Below are 16,168 nucleotides of genomic sequence, written 5' to 3' on the forward strand. Positions count from 1 at the left end.
CTAGGAATGAATTGGTTACACTCATGTTATGCCTCAGCCAATTGTAGAACTAGGATTGTTCGTTTTCAGTTTCAAGACGAACCAATCTTATAGTGGAAGTGTAGTATCCTAGCGCCTATGGGTCAATTTATTTCTTACCTTAAGGCTAGAAAGATGATATCTAAGGATTATCTCTATCATCTAGTTTGGGCTAAGGATTCTGGCCTTGAAACCCCATCTCTTGAGTTAGTTCCAGTAGTATGTGAATTTCCAAGAGTATTTCCATAAGATCTTCCCGTGGTTCCTCTCGAAAGGGAAATCGACTTTGGAATTGAACTCCTTCCAGATAACCAGCATATTTCTATTCCTCCTTATAGAATGGCTCAAGAAGATCTTAAGGAATTTAAAGAGAATTTGAAAGACCTTCTAGATAAGGGTTTCATCAGACCTAGTATTTCACCATGGGGTGCACCAATGTTGTTCGTAAAGAAAAAAGATGGTTCTCTCAGAGCGTGCATTGACTATAGACAGTTGAACAAGGTCACAATCAATAATAAGTATCACATCCCCAGGATTAATGACTTGTTTGACCAACATCAGGGTGCTAGTCATTTCTCAAAGATAGACCTCAGATTGGGTTATCATCAGCTCAAAGTCAGAGATAATGACATTCAAAGAAGAGCCTTCAGAACTCGGTATGGTCATTATGAATTTGTAGTTATGTCGTTTGGACTAACCAATGCTCCTACAACTTTCATGGATTTGATGAACAGAGTGTTCAAACAGTACTTTGACTTGTTCGTTATTATCTTCATTGATGATATCCTCATTTACTCTAGGAGTGAGGAAGAACATGCAAGTCATTTGAGAGTTGTTCTGCAGACTCTCAAAGATCGCCAATTATTCGCTAAGTTTAGGAAATGTGAGTTTTGGTTGCAATCCGTTGCTTTCCTTGGTCACATTATATCTAGCGAAGGGATCCGCATAGATTCACAAAAGATAGAATCAGTGAAACAATGGCCCAGACCTACCTCTGCTACAAATATCAGAAGTTTCATAGGTCTAGCAGGTTATTACAGAAGGTTCATGGAAGAATTTTCATCCATAGCCTCACCATTGACTAGGTTGACGCAGAAGATGGTCAAGTTCCAAGTGTCAGATGATTGTGAGAAAAGCTTCACAGAATTGAAAACTAGATTGACTATATCTCCTGTCTTTACTCTACTAGTGGGTTCAGATGGTTATGTGATCTATTGCGATGCATCCAGAGTTGGCCTTGGTTGGTTTGAAATAGGTGAAGCAGCTTTGATAGGGCCAGATTCAGTCCTTTATGCTATGGAGAAAGTGCAACTCATTAGAGATAGACCTAAGACAGCCCAAAGTCGTCACAAATCTTATGCAGATTTAAGGAGAAGGGAACTAGAGTTCCAACTTGATGATTGGGTTTTTCTGAAAGTCTCACCTATGAAAGGGGTGATGAGATTTGGAAAGAAAGGGAAGCTAGGTCCTAGATATGTAGGCCCTTACAAGATCTTGAAAAGGATTGGCTAGGTGGCATATGAGTTAGAGTTGCCAGCGAAATTCGCAGCAGTGCATCCGGTCTTCCACATCACACTCTTGAAGAAGTGTGTGGGTGACCCAGCCTCTATAGTGCCATTAGATAGTGTGGCGGTGAAAGATAGTATTTCTTATGAGGATGTACCAGTTGAGATTCTTGACCGTCAGGTTAGAAGGTTGAGAAACAAAGAAGTCGGTTCAGTCAAGGTTTTGTGGAAGAGTCAGTCCGTAGAGGGAGCTACCTGGGAAGCAGAAGCAGCCACGAAAGCCAAGTATCCTTACCTTTTTCCTACGGATTCCACTCCAGCTTGAGGTAATAGTTCCTCTTCAGTTTTACAGTCATTCATGCGTAAATTCAGTTTTAGAATCATGATCCCTCAGTTTGTACTTTCATTTTTAGCGTAATTGCATGTACTCAGAACTCAATTAGTCAGAACTCAGTCTTAGTGTTTAGTAGTGGGGTTTGCATCTCTCTCCCTCTATTTCAGCTAGTTTAGTCTTCATTCGAGGAAGAATGTTCCCAAGGGGGAGATAATGTAACACCTCGTACCCAAAACAGACCAAAAACTAGTTTTTCAGAAAAATCTGCAGGTGCTACCAACGGTGGCATCGACGGACCGTAGCCTGAACCACGGTCCGTCCTGCACAACCCTCGATGGAATCAGAAACTCCCAAAAGTTTCAGCCTAGAAAAATTGGTTAAGTCTTGGACGACGGACGGACTTACGGTCCGTAGGTCAGACGACGGTCCGTAGTCCGTGATCGTCGACCAAGACTCTCTTCAACCACTCTTTGACAAGATCTATGGATGACCAACATTGTTCGTAGGTGGACCTATGGTCCGTAGGTGGAAAATTTGCACTCTAGTTAATGGGAAATGCAGCTGTGTCAAATTAAAATGATCATAACTTTTAGAACAAAATGAATTAGGTCTACCATGACCTACCACAGATAGATAATTGAATTATCTTTCCATATCCACCAACTTTAATAAAATCATACCTCGGAGTAAAACGTTATGCCCATTTTAGTAAAGGCTTGTCGAACAGGACCTCACGACGGACCCAACGACGGGGCGTCGGGCGCATGATGGACCGTTAGTCCTGGCCGTCGTGAGGCCCGACAACAACCTTCCCAAGGGTCTTTTGGACCTTTCCCACTCTGTTTAAACCCTAACTTACGTTGTTTTGACCCTAAATCATCAGATTTTTAGTCATTTTAAGCCTAGAAATATAATTGAAACATATCTAAGTCAAATCATTAAATCAAAACTTAGAAATTTAGAAGCAAGAGAGGAGAAAATAGCTCAAGAACCATAGTTCAAGAACGCCACAAGTTCCAGCAGTTCCAACCCCGAAACTTAAGTATTTTTCCGTGGATTTCATCACCAGGTATGTGCGATTTCACTAGTGGGTTCCTTTGACCAATTGGGTCTTTAGTTTCAGTTAGTTCTTGATTCTCTTATCATGATTAAATCAGCGGTTTCTAGAACATTGATATAACTTCAATAATTTATTAAATATATGTTCCAAATCAGATTATCATGTTTATTACTCAGATTATCGCATGAACTTCAAAACCCTAGCTTTGTATTTCCTTAGTTCTTGAATTACACATGCTAGGTCATATATTTCAGACACCTCACATATACATGTCTTAGTTATAAATGCATAATTACCAGATTAATTGTTGCATTCTCAGTTTGCATGTTCAATTTCGAGCTATCCAGTGTTTACAGAAACTAAGACATAATCAGTATATTCACAAAATTCATGGGAGTCGCATAATAGCGAGTTGGACTAGGGTATAGCGTACCCAATAGTCCCAGAAGTACTAGCCAAGTAGGTTTTAAGTTCCCTTTGTGGGCAATCAGTTTAGTGATCATGCCAGCATGCCTTTATACCTTTGGCAGGGTATATTGGGTCCTCTCGATGGGGCGTATACATAGGACTCCACATTTAGCTCATTATCAGTATATACAGTATTAAGTTTCAGCATGTTATAAATTCGTCATTGCATCCAGTTAGCTTAGAAATCAGCACATCACGTTCAGATTATTATACTTATTTTTGTGCTTGTTAAGTTATGTTTTATTTCAGCTTTACTCTATCCTACATTCTCAGTACCTTTCAAGTACTGACCCATACGTGCGCTACATCTTCTCGTGATGTAGGTTCAAGTTCTCAGCATCCAGATCATGCATAGATCAATTTCTGATCTCTAGTTCAACAAATTCAGTAGTGAGTCCTCATTCTCCGAGGACAACAGTCATGAGTTTCATTTCAGTCTTTAGTCATTTAGTTTCAATTTTTGCTAGATTTAGCTGGGGCTTGTCCCAGTATTTCTAGTCTAGTTTAGAGGCTATTTTCAGACATAGTTAGATTCAGCTTAGTATTGAGTTAATAATTATTTTGTATTAAACTCATTGTTTTCAAATATCTCAGTTATAGAATATGGGTATTCCCCATCTTTTCATTCTATGTATGATTTTGCTTCCACAACAGTTTATTATCTTTAGTATGCTCATAATCATGCCAGCAGGGTTAGCTTGGGATCACTTGTGGTCCTAGGTTCCTTGTTCGCATCTCAGGGGTAGCTTGGAACGTGACAATTACTATCATTAACACATCCAAATCTTAGATTAAGGACCCAAGAAGAGAAAGCTAGGGTTTTCTAGCGGTCTTCACGTTTCTTCAAGAACTATGTTCTTCCGGGTATGTAAGGCTAATCATAGTGTTGGAATAGTTCATCCTCATGCCTTACATCTCTATCCTTGTAGTATAAGTAGTTATATTGTTGAGATTGAGTTATGAATCCTTGATCATGATTTTTATATATTGTACGTTGAGATCATTGAGTTTTTCTTCATGTTTATAATCCACATGAACTCTAAGTTCTGAGTTTTGACTCTGAGTCTTTTGAACAATCATTTTTTTCATAAAATTTTTTTTAGAAGTTAAAATCTAGTCCAAGTGTAAAGTTTATCCCTAATTTTGAGAAGAATTTAAGGGAACAATATGATTCTCATATTTATCATTTATACAGAGAGAAATATTATTAGTTTGAGAAAAGTAACAAGTTTCCAGAAAGATTTAGTACAAAGTAGTTATCTCTTAAAGATGTCATTTTAAGAACTTATCTTAACCAAAGAGTATTTTTATATTGAGCATTGAGATATAAGTATATATGTCTTTGGGAGTACTATTTAATACCAATATAGGAAAGAGTTCAAATAACTCACTTTCCCCATAAACCACGTAGCTAGTGTAGGATAGGATCGTATCCACATTCGGTTGACTTTTCACTACCTCTAAGAAGGACTATTATATTAATCCATGAATTGAGGATGTTTTATATCCCGACAAGGTATATGACAATTTCTCAGAGAATGGGAAAGATGTATCATCATAAAGCTCATAGTGATGGTTTTCACTTAGAGAATCTCCTAGATAAAGTAAAGAGTATTTCATTATCATAAGTATATATGTACACTTCATTGACTTAGCATATTTTTTTGTAAAAATTTGAAATAATTTTATCTCCACTTGTGCTTTACATTCGGTTGAGTATCATGCTACATCTTCTTTAGTTTATTTATTTCTTTTCGTCAACAATATTACATACTTGTATATTCAACAAACTGACGTCATTCAACTAATATCTTTTCATGATGCATATTTAGGTTTTCAAAATCATCAGAAGGCGCTCCGTTGATATAAGTTTTCACCTCTTGATAGCTTTGGTGAGCCTTCCTTGCATTTTGCGGACTTCACTTTTGTCTTTAGTTCAGTATAATTTGAAGGTGTCATGGATCTTTTCCCGAAATCCATATTGAACTATGTATGCTTCATAGATAGTTAGTGTTGAATTTCTTGTCAATATTTCCTTTGAAATATTTGGGAACTATAAAATTGTTTTCACAGTTTTTTCGAATAGCTTTCAGTATACTATTTTTAGATAGTTTGAGTTCTGAGACTTATTAAATTTAAATTCTATATTAAAACAACAATTTGGTTGAGTTAGTCTTCAACTGATTTAGTTATCCTCTAAGTATTCAACCATCTCATGGATTCACTTTGGGTTCAGTAATGATACTCGAGTGTCTGCCATGTCTAGGGTGCATGCTCGGGGCGTGATAAAATTGGTGTCAAAGAATGAAGTTCAAGTGTCCTAGTTTCCGACGCAGGCCTATAAACTGGATGTGGCCGACACTTGAGAACACTTGTTCCTTTCTAAGCAAACCCTCATCCGGTCTAGCTACAAGCTAAAGACCAAGTCAGACATACAAAAGCTTAAAACTGATTTAAATTTCATTGAACTCAAATACTCAACCTTTTTTTAAAAAGTCTATATAATACTCAAAATAAAAGTAAATATAGAACTCATCAACTGTGTCTATGAAGCCTCTGCTATTATAGAAAGATATCAGGAAAAGACCCACGACATCTCAAAACTACTAACTATAAGGTAAAGGTAAATTCCTCAAGAATATAAGAAGGCTCAGCAAAGCTGGCTGGAATATCATATGACTTCAACAAAACGCCCGTGAATACTTGTATTTGTATTATGAAACAATGTAGGGCAAATAACTCATAATGTAAGGGGGATTCGAAAGCGTAAACATAATCTTGAACTTGATATAAAGGAAACATACTTACCTCTTGTAAACTCACTCAACTAAACTCAGCTCAAGAATAAGATACTCAATTCAAAGGTACTCAACTCAAGATATTTAACTCAAGATACCCAAGGATAAAGCAACAATAAAGGATTCAATATTAGGTAAAACTTTTCAAAATGTCATGTCCCCAGCCTATACTCTAGACGTGGCTTACACTTGAGAGCCATTGGTTGTCCCCAAGGAAACCCTCATTTGGCTGGCTACCAGAAGAAGATTGACTCAAGCATACAAAAGCTTCAAAACTAAATCTACTTCAAATACTTAACTTTACAATAATCTTAACAATACTGAATAGATAGCTCTGAATAAGAATAATACATTCGACTGTCCATAAATAGACAACTTTAGTCTTGAAAATATTTAACAAAATAAATGAACAAATTTCTGAAAATGTATTGTCTATCTATGAAGCCTCTAAATGATAAACATAGGAGTCGGGTGAAGACCCGCCACATTCTAACGAAACTGAAAAGTAAATGTAATACTCTGGAAGCAAGGGGATGACCATAGCTAAATAGAATTGTAAGTATACCATTGAAACACTTGTTTATGATCCTGAATACCTCTATATGTATCATGAATTGATGCAGGCCCAAATGATTTAGAATGTGGAATGTACGAGCATGTAGGGAAAATTGTAAAGCATAACATAAGCTTTAACCTATTGAATATAAACATATATATTTAATTGTTCTCAACTTAGCTCGACTAAAAGAAATGTAGGTCAACTCAATGATAAGATATTCAAATCAGTGAAATAAAGCTCAACTTAATAATAAGATACTTGACTTTGTGTACTCAATTTTGGATACTCAACTTAATATAAAATAACAATACATTTGCAAAATATGGAAAACTTTAAAAAATAATACACAATAGCTTAATTGTGTGAAAAAATACAATAATGACTCAGTTTGTATATAAGAGTACAATATAAATCTACGGGAGATTCTCTAATCGAAAACCATCACTATGCGCTATGTAATTATATGACGTCTTATCACATGCTTCTATGGTCATCCTATACTTTGTCAGGTATAGAACCAACTCACTAAGTAGATCCACTAGTGTATGCTAATGCATTATGAAATATCTAAAAATATGACCTTTCTCTACCTATGTTGTCTACACGGTTTATGGTGACTTTGAATTACCTGAACTCAACTTCTCCCCAAATATGTTCTCAATACTACTCCGAAAATGTAACTAGCTCATATGTTAAAAAACATAACCCTTTTTAGGGTTTAGGGTAATTACTCAAAAACTAGCTTAAAAGCTCTCTTGGAAATCGGTGTTTCATCTCTTGTATAAATGTGAAATTATTTACTCTTTTGGGAATACTTAGTTCCCATATAATCTTTTGAAAAAATGAAATTCACTCTTACTCTTACTCAACTCAATATTTAAGTCTTAAAATAAGTTTAGAAAAAATTGTAAAAGTCTTTTGAAATGACTCGAAGAATTCTCAAGACTTAACTCTTAACTCTACCTTCAATTGCAATTTATGAATTCAAGGTTATGATTTGTGATAGTAAGGATACCGTAAGGATTAAGAGTGTTTTTACATATTAAATCATGATAAATGATAAAAAAAAACACAGTCTGGGATCAAGTCCTCGATGCTGAGATGCATTTAATTATTTGGTCGAAAAATAAATTTTGAGGCAGTGTGGTCCGCGATCTCTCCGCGATGTGGAGAGGAAAAATTCACTTTGAAGGAACAGGTCTGCGTCATCGTACTTGTTTTATGTATGACTTTTTCTTTTTCAGTTTCTCGTGGTCCCCCTATTTGTATTTACCTTTATCGGTCTTAACATATTCCTTGTGTTAAGCCTTATGCATAGGACAATCTCTAATGGGGTTACCTGGTTGATCACACTTGTAACATACGTCACTAGAGATTGTAGCACTGTCATGATTTTCTTTCTTCATGAAACCTCCACATTCACTCATAATTTTTTTAAATCGTTGTGTGATATAGTCCATGTTCTCATCTATTTCAGGGTTTTCACTTTCTGACACCTTGGAAGCAAGTAATTCATCCGTTTTTGCATCTCTCTTCTGATAAATATCGACAATCAGATCTGTCCTCCTGTCTTCACCCTTGACAATGAGTTCCTCCCTTTTTCTATGCATATCATGAGCTTGAAGATTCTTAAATAGTGCATACACCACCACTACTTCAGGTTCCCTTGTCTCATCGCCATTAACAAAATAATTTTTCCAAGATCTAGGAAAGATTTCCTGTATTTTAGAAACTTGCTTAAACACAATGAGTGGTTCTTCAAGGAACATAAGTTCATTTGTAATGATGGATAATTTGGTACACATTTCTTTAGTGGATTCACCATCTTTTATGGTGAAACTTTCAAACTGAGTAGTAAGGAGATCTAGCTTAGATTTCCTTGATTCTCAGTATCCTCATACGTTGTTCTCAAAAGATCCCAAATTTCTTTGGCTGATTAACAAGATGAGATCAGATCTTATGCATTTACTCCAATGCCAACCATAGATAACTTCCTAGATTTGTGATTTTTCTGGACTAATCTTCTGTCATAGTCATTTTATATGACATTATATTAATGTCGAGTTTTGGGAATAACTCTTGTGATTTCTCCATAATTAACCTCCATAGTTGGAAAATAAGGACCTTCACATATGACATCCCATACCTCAATGTATTTAACTATTTTATAGTCTCTCATTCGAATATTCCACCATATTTAGAATTGGACATCAAAGAGAGGTGGTCTTGTGGGAGACTGACTTCTTTGAAGGTTCACTTATGTCTCTATTCCTCACATGAACCTCTCTATTGGTGTTAAACATATAGAGAATCCAAACTTTAATACCAATTGTTGGAATGTATTTGTCCACCACTGATCACAAGACCCGGTTCCTTGATAGAATAACAATGCAGAAAATAAATAACACTACGTAAAACAAGCACAAGAGTTTTACATGGAAATCTTCTTGCTCAAGGGAGTAAAACCATGACTTGTCAGACATGATTTTCAATTCTTTTCACTAATCATATCATAAAAAGCGAAACACGGTTTACACCACAACAATGAGACTAACCTCCCAATCATACACTAAATAATACAACTATTACTTAAACGAGCCTAATCAATGCATCTATTGCCCACAGTACTAACCCTTACTTATTAATACAGACTTTAATTGTAAGATAGAGAGTTAACTCTAACAATGTTCTTATACTCATTACATGAAAGAGTTTGAAACATTTCTTAACAAAGTGAATCAAATTCTGCAAGTTGAGCTCAACACAAACATTCAATAACAAAAACATGTACAGAAAGCACTTCTTCAGTTGATTCTTGTGCTTGAGTTCTTCCTTGAAGATGACCTTCTCTTTTATAAGCTTATGAGATTTTCTGTTCCAGATCTTGAGTTGGTGTTTTTGTATAAGACAATATATTATAAAGACATAAACTCCTTGGGACTTCCGATTGGCTGAAACATGCTTCTCTTGAAAGATGTGCACCTATCACATCAGAGGTGGCAGCTTTTATAACAACTTTCTTATCATCCTTTTACATACAGAGACTTACAGGGACTAGGTCCCTTGCAAACTTTTCATTACTGAGGTCTTGAGAAGACTTGTTGGCTCTCTGTCCTTTTGAATGAATGAATCTTCTAGTTGTTTGTCATTTTTATTATATCGACTAAAAAGAGTTATTGACCATTGGACAACAACCTCGTCCATTTCAATTGGTTAATTACACTGACAACTTCACAAAACCACTGACAGGACAACTTTAAAGTTGTACACCATTATAAATTTAGACAAGAACTCTACCAGGAACCAGGTCCCTGCAATTTTAGGCCACTTAAATAGACAGTCTCGTCCGCTCTTCCTATTGGTGCAATATACTACACTTTTAACCTACCACATGACAGGACAATTTTACAATTGTACCTAGAATGTAACAATTACCTACTGTATTTTTGCACCATATTTCTGCCTCCTCGTCTACAAAATGCAATAAAGTAAATCTTAATCAATTTTTCAGTCTATTGATCTCTTCATCATTCTATTGTAATGGAAAAATGAAAAGCCAAGTAAGTTTATAATGCGTGTCTTTTTGCTTTGCTTAGCTTACATGTCCAATAATTGTATACAGTTTATTGTAAATCCCATTGTATGCTATTTCAAGCACTAAAAATAGATGTCTAAGATTTCACCGGGATTTTTGAGACTGTACTCGGTGTAATACAACTGTAATTAGTAAGAGTGGAAATTATCAATGCTCAAAAGTTGAACGTCCTCACATCATGTACAAGTATAAACTCCTAAATGTTGAAACAAGGTCACAACTACTTAAGTGAGATGCACACACTTAGTTTCTTAAATGGCAGAGGCGGATTCAGGATTTTAAATTTATGTGTTCTATACTCTAGGAATAAGAGCTTTTCTTCTTGACTTGTCGAATATCATTTAATGAAAGCACTTTCTAATTATGTCGGTATAATAGTATACATTCATTTTATGTCTTTATAAATATACTATATTCGATTTATAAGTAAACCTAAAACAACCATTGTGTCAAGGCAAGTTTTTGCCAGTGTCTTAGATTGTGTTCATATACATTTAATATGAGTTTTGATTTCACTCTGGAGGACTTTTCCAGCATCTCTCTAATCAGCTAACCTGTTAAATCATTGAGGATTAAAGTAAGAATGCAAATGAAGCCTTAAAAAAGAGGGAACAGTGAGTTTTATCAAAGTAGGGATGGATAAAACCATGTCACATTCTCAGAAAAAGCATAAACTTTCTCGAAATATTCCAACTTGGTGAAATCAGTACCAAGGCTTGTGATTACAATGCTGACTGAATCAACATGATGATCGCGTTCATATACACAACAATATAATGAAGCTCAAATGAACTGGTCCATCAAAATGTCCAACTAATTCCATTGAGTTAGAAGATTCTAGAGGATAGAAAGCTAAGAGTGACCTTACTCCATCACCTACTCCGACGCCTATTTGCCAATCTGCAAGTAATTCTTCAATTTTTACCGTCATTTTCTTCTCATTCTCTTCGCGTTAGATCAAATCTATTTATTCCGTGACAGAGATTATCTCTTCTCAAGACTATGAATTTAAAACTTTTACGTTTGAATATCTAAGCCAAAAATATCCTATAGTTGTTAACAGTGTTGTCTGGAAAAAAAATTGGTTCTATCAATGGGAATAGACTGTTTAAAATGAATAGTATAGAAAGAGAACAACTAGTATGAAGAAAGTCATGTTGGGAGTGTTACCCCATAATGGGCTCTGCAGTACGCCATCCGGATTTAGTCGGAGCTCTAATGAAAAACTTGGTGGTAAACTAGAAAAAGAAAGAGAAAAACTAGTAAGGACAGGAATTCGATCACTTTGTAGATTAGCCTATACGACTCTATCTGAATGTGGGATGTTTTATGTACTGATTTTTCCTTTGCGCTATTGTATTTATCGCTTCACAAAGAGAGATGATATAAAGATCTAATAACTTACTTAAGGTCCTAAGGAGAATACAAATTAATATAATCAAAACTTGAGCATCAGATTCTTCGCGGTTCAAAATTTGGGTATATGATAATTGCTCGAAGGTCATTTTATCAAAATAGTCCATACAGTTTTGGTATATAACAATATACGATTTGATTGTTATCGCGAACGTGAATCGTTTCAAATGAATTACATATCAAAAGAATCAAAATGTCGAGAGAATTTCATATCTAAATTTTGGTGCTATTTAGAGGTGTTTCGAGTTGATTGAGATGGAATAGTCAAGGTATACTTCATGTATAATCAATTTCTACTTTATATATAATTAAGCTATATTTAATTTTTTGAGTATACCGTCATGTATAAATATGCTATATTAAGTAGTCAGTAATCATTATATACTTTATATGACTTTTAACCAACTATATATATATATATATATATATATATATATATATATAGTTGGTTAAAAGTCATATAAAGTATATAATGATTACTGACTACTTAATATAGCATATTTATACATGACGGTATACTCAAAAAATTAAATATAGCTTAATTATATATAAAGTAGAAATTGATTATACATGAAGTATACCTTGACTATTCCATCTCAATCAACTCGAAACACCTCTAAATAGCACCAAAATTTAGATATGAAATTCTCTCGACATTTTGATTCTTTTGATATGTAATTCATTTGAAACGATTCACGTTCGCGATAACAATCAAATCGTATATTGTTATATACCAAAACTGTATGGACTATTTTGATAAAATGACCTTCGAGCAATTATCATATACCCAAATTTTGAACCGCGAAGAATCTGATGCTCAAGTTTTGATTATATTAATTTGTATTCTCCTTAGGACCTTAAGTAAGTTATTAGATCTTTATATCATCTCTCTTTGTGAAGCGATAAATACAATAGCGCAAAGGAAAAATCAGTACATAAAACATCCCACATTCAGATAGAGTCGTATAGGCTAATCTACAAAGTGATCGAATTCCTGTCCTTACTAGTTTTTCTCTTTCTTTTTCTAGTTTACCACCAAGTTTTTCATTAGAGCTCCGACTAAATCCGGATGGCGTACTGCAGAGCCCATTATGGGGTAACACTCCCAACATGACTTTCTTCATACTAGTTGTTCTCTTTCTATACTATTCATTTTAAACAGTCTATTCCCATTGATAGAACCAATTTTTTTTCCAGACAACACTGTTAACAACTATAGGATATTTTTGGCTTAGATATTCAAACGTAAAAGTTTTAAATTCATAGTCTTGAGAAGAGATAATCTCTGTCACGGAATAAATAGATTTGATCTAACGCGAAGAGAATGAGAAGAAAATGACGNTTTCGATTATATGATAATATTTATTTTAAACTAATTACTAATTTATTATATATACTTGAAATTATTCCTTAATTAAATTTAAAAACTAAAATAAAAATTTACTAGTGAATTCAATACGATTTTAGTTATTTTCTCAGAAAGTCTCACATAAAGAAAAGAAATTAACTCTTATCCTACTCACAGTCTTCAGTTACTTAGTAAGAAAAATATTAGAAGAAGCAAAACTCGTCGTTGTAGGTCTATGCTCACAACGTTTCCTTCTTTGTTAAGTTACTTTGCTTCATCAACCTCCAATTTCGATTGCACAGTCCTACCTTTTGCTAAATTTGATGGATGGCTGTATGTTTTTTTACTCACCGACATTACTTCTTTATCTGTTGAACATTGCTATGTTTTGTAAAAAAAATGAAAAAAAATTAACAGATTTAAGATATGGATGAAGTTTTATTTTTTTTCCGGTGAATTGATCACCGGGAGGACTTTTTTTTTATTTTTCATTCTGTTTAGAGTTGAACATACGGCGATGAAAAACAGGATTTTTTTTCTGTTTGTTTTTTGTATCCTGGATTCTGTTTTGATGAAACTAGGGAGGATTTTCTTGTGTGTTTGGTGGAGGAATGAATGCGTTTGCTAATACATTTTATATGTAAGGGAGTTTGTCCATGAAAATTGAGAGAATTTGAAAAAAAATGGTACTTTTCACTCCAAATCAGTCGCATAAACTCAAGAGCAACTCCAATTTACATTCATAACCAAACACAACTCCGATTTTCAATTGAAAATCTGAGTTGTGTATGGTTGTAAATGTAAATTGGAGTTGTTTTTGAGTTTTTGAAAGTGATTTGGAGGGAAAAAGTGAAAACAACTTTCTTAAGTTCTCCAAATTCATTAAAAATTTAGAATTTTATGTCATAAAATCCCCGAATTTTCATGAAATTCGAAAACATAAAAAAATTGTTTTTTGCTTCTTTTTTCACTCCAAATTACTCACAAATACTAACAAACAAGGGTTCAAGTTATTTCAATGGAAAAGAAAGAAAAGATGTTTAAGAATGAATCATATATAAATTCTATTTTCTTGTAAAAAATAGATTTCAAAGTGATGCGTTCAGTTTTTTTGGAAGTTATTTCTTCCCTCTCATTTTACTTTTGGGTGCTTTATTGAGGAGACAAGTATTAGAATGCTAAAATTTGATACATATGATATGTTGCATATGACTAGTTGTCAGAATGGATAAGGGTGATGTAGGGATGCTAGATGCGGAAAAGAATGTCCCTGCTAGTGATGTTATTGTGTCTGATGAGTCCCCGATCATTTACAATACGGTGTTATGACTTGCAAATGCAATGGTGAGGAAAATACAGCTGAACAGAGTGATTCAAAGGGGGAGGACTTGAAGAATGGGGAAGCATCTAAGAATATTTGTGCAATGGTACATACACTTATTCATAATATTTGTTTTCAAATTTTAGATTAAAAAGTCTTGTTTATGAAATTTCATCAAAAATATAAATATGATTATACAAGAATCCATGATTATGACATACATGTACAAAGAAAGCTACTTAAGTTGGGCAAATACATCAATAGTGACTAGAATATTGGATATCTTGCATTCGAAACTAGTTGTGCACCTACAAACTTCATATGATTTTAATTGGAATTTAAATATTTATTCGTGAACACTAAATATATTTGATTGAATTTCATACAGTATTATTTTTAAAAAAACACTATGATATATGCGGAAAGAATGCCACCCATAAGTTTGTTTAAATACATGTATCAAATGGAAGCACATTCATATTTTAGAACTATATATATCTTAAATGAAGGCCTTGAAGTTGGGTAACTTAGAAATACGATATTGATCTTTTGACCATGTTTACTCTGTGGATAAACTCCATGTTTAATAAATTTTTACTCTTTGACTTTAAACTTTAAAGGTTTACCCATAATCCACAAACAAGCGAAATAATATTTTGGATAAAATAAACTATATATCTGTGCATTTGATCGCTACATACAAGCCCAAGCCTGTTATTATCGAAATAATTTATTATTAATTAATATGTATCAATACAAATATAATTTTACAACTCACAAAAGAATAACACTGTAAAAATAGAGAAACATACAATCCATTACTGTATACTCCTCTTTTTAAATTTAGTTTTATACTATTCATAATTGTTTGTACGATATTGACATAAATAGAAGTATATAAGAACCACAATAAATAAGCATATAACCAGGATTCCAAGATCGTTGTCTATTCATCATGACTTTTTTAATGTTTTTTTCCAAATTTTAGATGGCTGATGGTGAGGATGATGAAATCTCTCCTGTGTATCAAGCACCATTTATAGGAAAACTAAGTACCTTTTACCGGGAGAAGGCGATGGAACTTAAACTACCTAAGTTTTACGGTCATCCACTTAATTTCTTAATGTAAGTGTATCATAGTTTTATCATTGAGCCTTTTTATTTTCACCTTGTTCCTCGTACATATTATATATTTTAATGTTCTTCGTGCTAGGTTAATGGAGATCAGTGATCAGATTAGGTGGCTATGATCGTGTAAGCCTTTTATTTTGCACTTATATTTGATCAGTTCTCGATTATAGATTTTACCTTTTTAATAGAGTCAATAACTACAGAGGATATTATTCACTTCCAAAAAATTGTAGGGGGAGGCGCAAAACAACACAAGTAGGATACAACACCTACAAGGATCGACTTCAAGACAATCAACCAAATATACTTTACCAATTTACCAAAAGAAATTCACCACTATATTAACCAAGCTCAAATCAGCAACACATCAATTGAATCACAAGCAAATATGAATTATAAATACGCAAGTGACACACAAGATTTATACGTGGAAAACCCCTTCGGTATGAAGGATAAAAACCACGGGACTTGAAGGAGTCCACCCTTCTTCTTCTCTTATTATGCAAATTGAGGGTAAAAACACCCAACTCAGTCTACAAGGATGTCACAGCCCACCAACAACAACATACATAAGAGCCAACACAAAAGAGAAGAGAAATTGGGAAATATCACCAA

The 16,168-nt window shown here is 34.1% G+C and overlaps 1 pseudogene; it reads left to right on the forward strand.

The window, feature by feature from the left end:
* The first annotated feature begins 14,426 nt into the window (after positions 1–14,426).
* Positions 14,427–16,168, forward strand: part of LOC107006516 — a 14,304-nt pseudogene continuing 12,562 nt past the window's right edge.

Source organism: Solanum pennellii, chromosome 12 (assembly GCF_001406875.1).
Source record: "Solanum pennellii chromosome 12, SPENNV200".
Taxonomy (NCBI): domain Eukaryota; kingdom Viridiplantae; phylum Streptophyta; class Magnoliopsida; order Solanales; family Solanaceae; genus Solanum; species Solanum pennellii.